The sequence below is a fragment of the Lytechinus pictus genome, chromosome 19 (genome assembly GCF_037042905.1).
Source record: "Lytechinus pictus isolate F3 Inbred chromosome 19, Lp3.0, whole genome shotgun sequence".
NCBI classification, from domain to species: Eukaryota; Metazoa; Echinodermata; class Echinoidea; order Temnopleuroida; family Toxopneustidae; genus Lytechinus; species Lytechinus pictus.
The window spans coordinates 9,620,448-9,630,169 of NC_087263.1; positions in this window are offsets into that span (position 1 = coordinate 9,620,448).

The following is a 9,722-nucleotide window of genomic DNA, read 5'->3' on the forward strand; positions in this document are numbered from 1 at the left end:
CTGTTTACAAAAAAAATGTTTAGAATATCCAATTTTCAGGTTGGAATATCACAAATTTTTGAGCTCACGCTCTGCGCTCGCATTATTTGATCGGTGAGTTATGTATCATATTTATGAGTCACTAAACATGCTAAATGCAGTCCTTAACAGCTTACTTTGCGGACCTGTCAGTATATTAAAAATTTCAGCTCGCGCTTAATTCTTAGTTAGATGCACATCTTTTTCATGATTACAAAAACAGCCCGGAATATTTAATTTTTATGTCTCAATGTCAAAAAGTTTTGCTTATGATTCGCGCTGGCAACATCTCGCAAGGATGTCCTTTTAAAAGTGATTAGCCCTGTAATTGACCAAACATCAAGTTTTTCAACTTCAAAATTGAATTTTTTTAAAACCACTAAATCCAAATATCTGTCTTATCAATGAGAAATCACTAAAAAGGCTTTGGTCAACTTAATTTCAACAAAATACACAACTACTTCACGTAGTTGATAATCTCATTTTGAAAACATCTGTTTGCACCAAATGCCAATTTTGACATATAAGTACCCTTTTTGGTTTTGACCCCCCCCCCAAACAAAATACGTTCTGCCGCCCCTGTCCCAGGGAGTGGAGAAAGACATACGTTGAGAACGGGCATGCCAGGATCAGATGACCGTGGTAATAATAATTATTGCAATGTAAATCACATAAAAATAATAAATTATAATAATAATTTAATAATAAAATAATAATAATTATTATATGTACAAAGGAAACTATATTATTATTTTAAATTAATGTCTAAATCTACCATGAAATTATTTTTGTTTTTCATGTACAAAAGTCAAAATTTTTGCTCGCTCAGTTCGCTCGCTCTCACCTATTAACGTTTGGAATGCCTTGGCATTGGCCTTGAGGTTTTCAGGCCTTGGCCTTGGCCTTGGCCTTGGGTTTCCATGCATTGGCCTCAGCCTTGGGTATTGAAGCCTTGGCCTTGGGTATTAAAGCCTTGGCCTTGGAGGTTTATGCCTTGACTACAACACTGGAATGAGGAGAGGGGGAATAGAGGTGCACTCTAAATCCCAAGGATTTAAAATAAATCCAGATCAGCTGTGAATAGATATCAGATTTAGATTTAAACCTTGTTGATTTAAATCTAAAAGATTCGAATTTAAATCCTTTGAGATTTAAAAGTTAATCCTTAAGATTTAAAATAAATTTGGCTGGTCACTACTCACAGCCAATCTGGATTTATTTTAAATTCATGGAGTGTGATGTGAAGGGAGAGAAAGATATATGGGGGGGGGGGGGGGGCTGGGAGGGAGAGAGAGAATGAGAGTGGGAGAGAGATGACAAGAAAGAAGGTGAGAGAAGTGATGAGGGTGAGAGAAGAAGAGAGTGAAGCAAGGAGGAGGAAAGAGAGAGGGTGAGATCAGTGGCGGACCGTGACCCGGAGGAGACAATTGATTGGAGGGGCACTGTATTGTTTGTGAACAATGCTGTCCCCCTCCAATGCTTTGTCTCCTCCGGGTCACGGTCCGCCACTGGGTTAGATGTAGTCTAGTTCTAGACGATTTTAATCGAATCTATTTTCATCATCATCATCACGGGTACACAGCAACAGAACGAAAGTTCCATGACACTGTGGTCGGGTGCAGATGCGACATTGATTAGTTTAGAGCAGCCTCACCGATATACGTACTATCCCGTGCGTACTTACGCACGGGATAGTACGTATATATTGGTGAAAATAGATTCGACTAGGTGAGATGCAGAATGGACAGAGAATTATAAAATGGGACTGAGAATTAAGAAAGAGAATGAGAAAGAAATATAGAGGAAAGAATGAAAGAAGAGGGAAAATAGAAACAGGGGGGGGGTGTTACACCCACAAATGTAATAATCGCCCACAAATGTAATAACGCCCACAAATGTAATAACACTTTACCCACAAATGTAATAACGCCCACAAATGTAATAACACTTTACCCACAAATGTAATAATTTCGCCCACAAATGTAATAATGCACTTTACCCACAAATGTAATAATTTTTGATCGCCCACAAATGTAATAATGACTTTACCCACAAATGTAATAAATTTGAAGGGATTTTTGGCGAATCCGTTCTAAACTAAAATCCTGTAGTAATGCGTTCATATAGCGATTGACCTATTGTAATAGGTCCATGATATAGCGCAAAAGTGCAAAGTCTTTTTTCCAGACCCGGTTAATAAAAAAATTATAATGTAAGTCCAAAGTCTTTTTTCCAGACCCGGTTGTTTCAAAAATTATAATAAAAGTCCAAAGTCTTTTTTCCAGGCCCAGTTGTTTCAAAAATTATAACATAAGTCCAAAGTCTTTTTTCCAGACCCAGTTATCTAAAAAATTATAATAAAAGTCCAAAGTCTTTTTTCCAGACCCAGTTGTTTCAAAAATTATAGCATAAGTCCAAAGTCTTTTTTCCAGACCCAGTTATTAAAAAAATTATATTATTCGTCCAAAGTCTTTTTTCCAGACCCGGTTGTTTCAAAAATTATAATATAAGTCCAAAGTCTTTTTTCCAGACCCGGTTGATTAAAAAATTATAATATAAGTCCAAAGTCTGTTTTCCAGACCCGGTTGTTTCAAAAATTATAATATAAGTCCAAAGTCTTTTTTCCAGACCCGGTTGATTAAAAAATTATAATATAAGTCCAAAGTCTGTTTTCCAGACCCGGTTGTTTCAAAAATTATAATATAAGTCCAAAGTCTTTTTTCCAGACCCGCTTGTTTAAAAAATTATAATATTCATCCAAAGTCTTTATTCCAGACCCGGTTGTTTACAAAATTATAATATTCGTCCAAAGTCTTTTTTCCAGACCCGATTGTTTAAAAAATTATAATATAAGTCCAAAGTCTTTTTTCCAGACCCGGTTGATTCAAAAATTATAATATTCGTCCAAAGTCTTTTTACCAGACCGGGTTGTTTAAAAAATTCTAATATTCGTCCAAAGTCTTTTTTCCAGACCCGGTTGTTTCAAAAATTATAATATAAGTGCAAAGTCTTTTTTCCAGACACGGTTGTTTAAAAAATTATAATATAAGTCCAAAGTCTTTTTTCTAGACCCGGTTGTTTCAAAAATTATAAAATAAGTCCAAAGTCTTTTTTCCAGACCCAGTTATTTCAAAAATTATAATATAAGTCCAAACTAAGATACGATAATGATATTCCAGTAGAATGGAAATGAGAATCAAGCTTAGTCTTTTCTCCAGACCCAGTTAATCAAAACGGGTGGAATTAATGTCTTTGTTGTTGTTTTAACTTATACGGCGCTTATTGTGAATATATGCGCTAAGAGTAAATTGAGAATCAAGCGTAGTGTTTTCTCCAGACCCAGTTACTTAAAACTAAAAACTAAAACCCTTTACCCACAAATGTAATAATGCACTTTACCCACATATGTAATAATTTTTGATCGCCCACAAATGTAATAATGACTTTACCCACATATGTTACAAAATTTGAGGGGATTTTTGGCAAATCTGTTCTAAAATAAAACCCTATAGTAATGCGTTCATATAGTGCAAAGTCACAGTCTTTTTTCTCTAGACCCGGTTATATAAAACATTTAAACAATCTTCCAAATAAAGATCCCAAAATTAATTCTTCTTATTGTTGTATAACATAGAAGTTTAGCGTAGTCTTTGCTCCAGACCCAAATATTTCAAATAGCAAATAATAATTAAAAAAAATAAAGACCCCACGATTTTATTAATGTTGAACAAAATGTAAATATAGCATAGTCTTTCCTCCAGACCCAGTTATAAAAAAAATCATTCAAAAACAAAAGAACAACAACCAAAAACAGACCCCGCAATCTTTTTTAACATTGAATAGCGTGTGTGTATTTGAGTTTTGTCAGACGTGTATCAATCAGATATGATTATTTACGTCTGGGACCGACCTTTAACGTCACCATCCGAAACACGTGACCAGGGCTCGAACCTCGAACCTCTGCATCAATTTGTAACTTCCCCACATAGCTTGGATTACAGGCACACGCCACAACGCCCAGTTAGTATCGAAATATGGTGTAGTCTTTGTTCCAGCCCCGGTTATTTCACAATTGCATATCATAAAGAACACTATTAACAAAGACCCCACTATCTAATTGATGTTAGATAACTTGAAAATATAAAGTAGTTTTTTTTCAAGACCCAGTTATTTTAAAATAACAAATCATAGAAAAGATATATAATAATAATAAAACAAAGGCCCCACAGTCTTACTGATGTTGAATAACATGGAAATATAACGTAGTCTTTCCTCCAGACCCACTTATTTCAAAATTACAAATCATTTTTTAAAGAGTCAACAAGAAACAAAGACCCCCACTATCTTATTAATATTAAATAACATGGGAATATAGCGTAGTCTTTCATCCAGACCCAGATCTTTCAAATAACAAATGAATAATAATAATAATAAATTAATAATGATAATAAAAAACAACGACCCACGATCCTATTCATGTTGAATAATATGGAAATATAGCTTGGTCTTTTCTCAAGACCCAGTAATAAAAATCATTAAAAAACACAACAACAACAACAAAACAAAGACCCTGCAATCTTATCAACATTGGATAGCATGGAAATATGGTGTAGTCTTTGCTCCAGACCCAGTTATTTCAAAATAGGAAATTATAAGAAACAATAAAAACAAACAAACAGTATCCTTAAAGACCCCACAATATCATTGATGTAGAAAAACATTGTTGTTGTTATCTTGGATTTTAAGGCGCGTATCATATGAATATTTACGCCTATGATTAATTTGTCGTCTTTGTGGTATGCGTTATCACATGATTTTTATAGTTTGGCTTAATTTGTATTTTTAAGAGAACTAGTTGTGGGGTAAAGCCTAGATTTTTTTCAATGATTGTTTATCTTTTAAATAACCGGGTCTAGAAGAAAGACTAATCATAATACTCGGGTTATTCCACAGGAATAAGAATATGACAAAGTTTTATGTTTTTAAGATTGTTTAAATAATTTTTTTAATGACTGGGTCTGGAATAAAGAAAACGCTCTAAACATGTGCTTTTTTACATGGTCTTAATTTGGAGGATTGATGGTTCTTAGATTCGTTGTTGGGGGTTGGGTTTTTTATTGCTTTTTTATTCTTGAAATAACTGTGTCTGGAGGAAATTCTACAATCGATCTTCATGTTATTCCACGGTAATTAGATTATTGGGTATTCGTCTTAGAATATTTGTAAAAACTATTTTTTCAAATAACAACCAAGTCTTGAGAAAAGATGATTGCTTTACCCATGCATTATTACAATGTTTTGTAGGGGTCTTAGTATTATTTTTTTTTAAATGGGTGTGGGGTAAAGACATTTTTTTTCTGGGTGTAATTTTTGAAAATTGGTCTTAAATTTGAAGTATTTTCAAACTTCATTTTTTAAATAACTGGGTCTGGAGGAAAGAGTACGTTTTGAATCTCGTCTTATTCCACGAGAATAAGAATATGATAGGGTCTTACGTTAGAAGATTTTTTTGGGTAATATTTTCAATGATTAGGTCTGGAATAAAGACAACGTTCTTAACCTCTTTTTAAAACAGGTTCTTAGGTTGAAGGATTGCTTGGTCTTAGATTTGTAGTTTTTTATTATTACTATTTGCGATATTTTGAAAAAAAATAACTGGGTCTGGCTGAAAGACTACTCTATATGTCCATGTTATCCATCATTAACAAGATTATGGAGTCTTTATACTGTTTTTGTTGTTGAATTGTTATTTATAATTTTGGAATAACTGGGTTTAGAAAAAAGACTAAGCTCAATTTTCATTTTTATTCCACTGGAATATCATTATGGTATCTTAGTTTGGACTTATATTATGATTTTTGAAATAACCGGGTCTGGAGAAAAGACTTTGGACTTAAAGTATAATTTTTTCAACAACCGGGTCTGGAAAAAAGGCTTCGGACTTATATTATATTTTTTACTCAAACAGGTCTAGAAAAAAACTGACTTTTATTATTGTTTTTCAATTAACCGGGTCTGGAAAAAAGACTTTGCACTTATGTGCTATATGAACGCATTACTATAGGGTTTTAGTTTTTAGTTTTAAGTAACCGGGTCTGGAGAAAAGACTACGCTTGGTTCTGAAATTACTCTTAGCGCATATATAAACAATACGCGCCGTATAATTTATAAAAACAACGAAGACATTTATTCCACCAGCTTTAATTAACTGGGTCTGGAGAAAAGACTAAGCTCAATTCTCATTTTCATTCCACTGGAATAGCATTATCGTATGTTAGTTTGGACTTATATTATAATTTTTGAAACAACCGGGTCTGGAAAAAAGATTTTGGACTTATTTTATAATTTTTGAATTAACCGGGTCTGGAAAAAATACTTTACACTTTTGTGCTATATGAACGCATTACTATAGGGTTTTAGTTTTTAATTTTAAGTAACTGGGTCTGGAGAAAAGACTACACTTGATTCTCAATTTACTCTTTGCGCATATTTTCACGATACACGCTGTATAAGTTAAAACCACAACAAGACATTTATTCCACAAGTTATATTAGAATTTTTGAAACAACCGGGTTTGGAAAAAAGACTTTGGACGAATATTAGAATTTTTGAAATAACCGGGTCTGGAAAAAAGACTTTGGACTTATATTATAATTTTTGAAACAACCGGGTCTGGAAAAAAGACTTTGGACAAATAATACAATTTTTTTAATAACTGGGTCTGGAAAAAAGACTTTGGACTTATGTTATGATTTTTGAAACAACTGGGTCTGGAAAAAAGGCTTTGGACTTTTATTATAATTTTTTTAATAACTGGGTCTGGAAAAAAGACTTTGGACTTATGTTATAATGTTTTAAACAACTGGGCCTGGAAAAAAGACTTTGGACTTTTATTATAATTTTTGAAACAACCGGGTCTGGAAAAAAGACTTTGGACTTACATTATAATTTTTTTATTAACCGGGTCTGGAAAAAAGATTTTGGACTTATTTTATAATTTTTGAATTAACCGGGTCTGGAAAAAAGACTTTACACTTTTGTGCTATATGAACGCATTACTATAGGGTTTTAGTTTTTAATTTTAAGTAACTGGGTCTGGAGAAAAGACTACACTTGATTCTCAATTTACTCTTTGCGCATATTTTCACGATACACGCTGTATAAGTTAAAACCACAACAAGACATTTATTCCACAAGTTATATTATAATTTTTGAAACAACCGGGTCTGGAAAAAAGACTTTGGACGAATATTAGAATTTTTGAAATAACCGGGTCTGGAAAAAAGACTTTGGACTTTTATCATAATTTTTTAAACAACCGGGTCAGGAAAAAAGAATTTGGACTTTTATCATAATTTTTTAAACAACCGGGTCTTGAAAAAAGACTTTGGACTTATATTATAATTTTTGAAACAACTGGGTCTGGAAAAGAGACTTTGGACTTATATTATAATTTTTGAAACAACCGGGTCTGGAAAAAAGACTTTGGACTTATATTATAATTTTTGAAACAACCGGGTCTGGAAAAAAACTTTGGACTTTTATCATAATTTTTTTAACAACCGGGTCAGGAAAAAAGACTTTGGACTTTTATCATTTATAATTTTTGAAACAACCGGGTCTTGAAAAAAGACTTTGGAGTTATATTATAATTTTTGAAAAAACCGGGTCTGGAAAAAAGACTTTGGACTTATATTATAATTTTTTAAACAACCAGGTCTGGAAAAAAGACTTTGAACTTATATTATAATTTTTCAAACAACCGGGTCTGGAAAAAAGACTTTGGACTTATATTATAATTTTTTAAACAACCGGGTCTGGAAAAAAGACTTTGGAATTATATAATAATTTTTTTAACAACTGGGTCTGGAAAAAAAGACTTTGGACTTATATTATAATTTTTGAAACAACCGGGTCTGGAAAAAAAGACTTTGGACTTTTGTGCTATATCATGGACCTATTACAACAGGTCCATCGCTATATGAACGCATTACTACAGGATTTTAGTTTAGAACGGATTCGCCAAAAATCCCTTCAAATTTATTACATTTGTGGGTAAAGTCATTATTACATTTGTGGGCGATCAAAAATTATTACATTTGTGGGTAAAGTGCATTATTACATTTGTGGGTGAAATTATTACATTTGTGGGTAAAGTGTTATTACATTTGTGGGCGTCATTACATTTGTGGGTAAAGTGTTATTACATTTGTGGGCGTTATTACATTTGTGGGCGTTATTACATTTGTGGGTGCAACAGGGGGAGAGTGAGAAAGAGGAGATATGCACACGAGAAGAGGAGGAAAGAAATGAAGGGAAGAAAGAAAGGAGGGAGAGGAGAGTATACGCATTTCCTATATAGGTTACTTCGAACGAAGTACAGCTCCGTAGCTCGAGACCTAAAATACTAAAAAATATTGTAGATTCTTTCCCACGATGCGTACTAGAATTATAAATAATTTTCTCCCTAATGTTTTAAAATTGAAATTATCCAAAAATGTAACATTTTTAAACGCACTAAATATGGGTAGTAATGCTCTTCATGTCATTCTTCCCCTTGGGAAGTCTTTCAGCATGTTTCTTTGCAAATTAGGCCTACTTGCCACTGATTGCCGATCCGAGCAGCGGCTGCAGTTTAATCACGTGATCATTGCGACATAGCCAATCAGAGCTCGTCCCTCGTGGTCTGCTGATGAAGCTAAGACGCTTGGCGTTGATTAACGATGTGAGGGTTGTGGCTATACGCACTCGCATGACATAAAATCTTATTTGTAAGGATAAGGTTAAAAGTACTTCAAACTACCCTCCCTCATAAACCAACAAAATCAGCTTGTAGTGGGAAATGTGGGTGAAAATATTTTTTCGCCCCTGGTATATACCCAGTACTAGTACATAACATGAGAAATATAACTTCTTTTTCTTCTTCTCCACCTCCTCCCTCCTCCCCCTCTTCCTCCTCCTCTTCTTCTTCTTCTTCCCCTCCTCCTTCTCCACGTCCTCCTTCTTTTTCTTCTCCCGCCCCCCAGTGGCGTAAGAGGCGGGGGGGGGGAGCTCACCGGGAAAATACAAAAAAAACGGGAAAAAGAAAAAAAAAGGGGGGAAAGGGAAAGGGAAAGGAAAGAAAAAAAGGGAAAGGGGAAAGGAAAAGGGAAAAGAAAACTAAGAAAAAACATTTAAAAAAAGGAAAACGGAAAGATAACGGGAAAAGGAAGGAAAAAACAACAAGTGAGAAAGAACAGTTCGCCCCGATATACAAATACATTAGCATGATTAGTAAGACAGGGAAATCAATTAAAGATGACAAAAAGGCAAACAAAAGCGGGAAATAAAGGCAAAATGGAATTAGCCAAAATCTAAATTGGAAAATAAAGAACAGGGACAAGATAACGTACACTACCGGGCTGCCGAGGGTTGAGATAACGAGCGGGAAGAAAAATGGATGGTATATAGCATAATGTCGTATGAAAGTCTATCATAAACTTGCTAAATCTCCAAATAAGAGTCAAGACCCCGTGCAGTGGGGGCTCTTCATCTGTAACCTTTAATGGGTTCTATAACGGGCCCCTATATGGACCCTTCCTGCATTAAGCTTTACGTTGAAGCACTGGCGTACCGGGGGTGGTTCCACAGCCAAGGGGAAGAAAATAAAGGAGGCAGCGAAATGAGATGAATGAAAAAAATATATGACATGATATTTGCTAAAA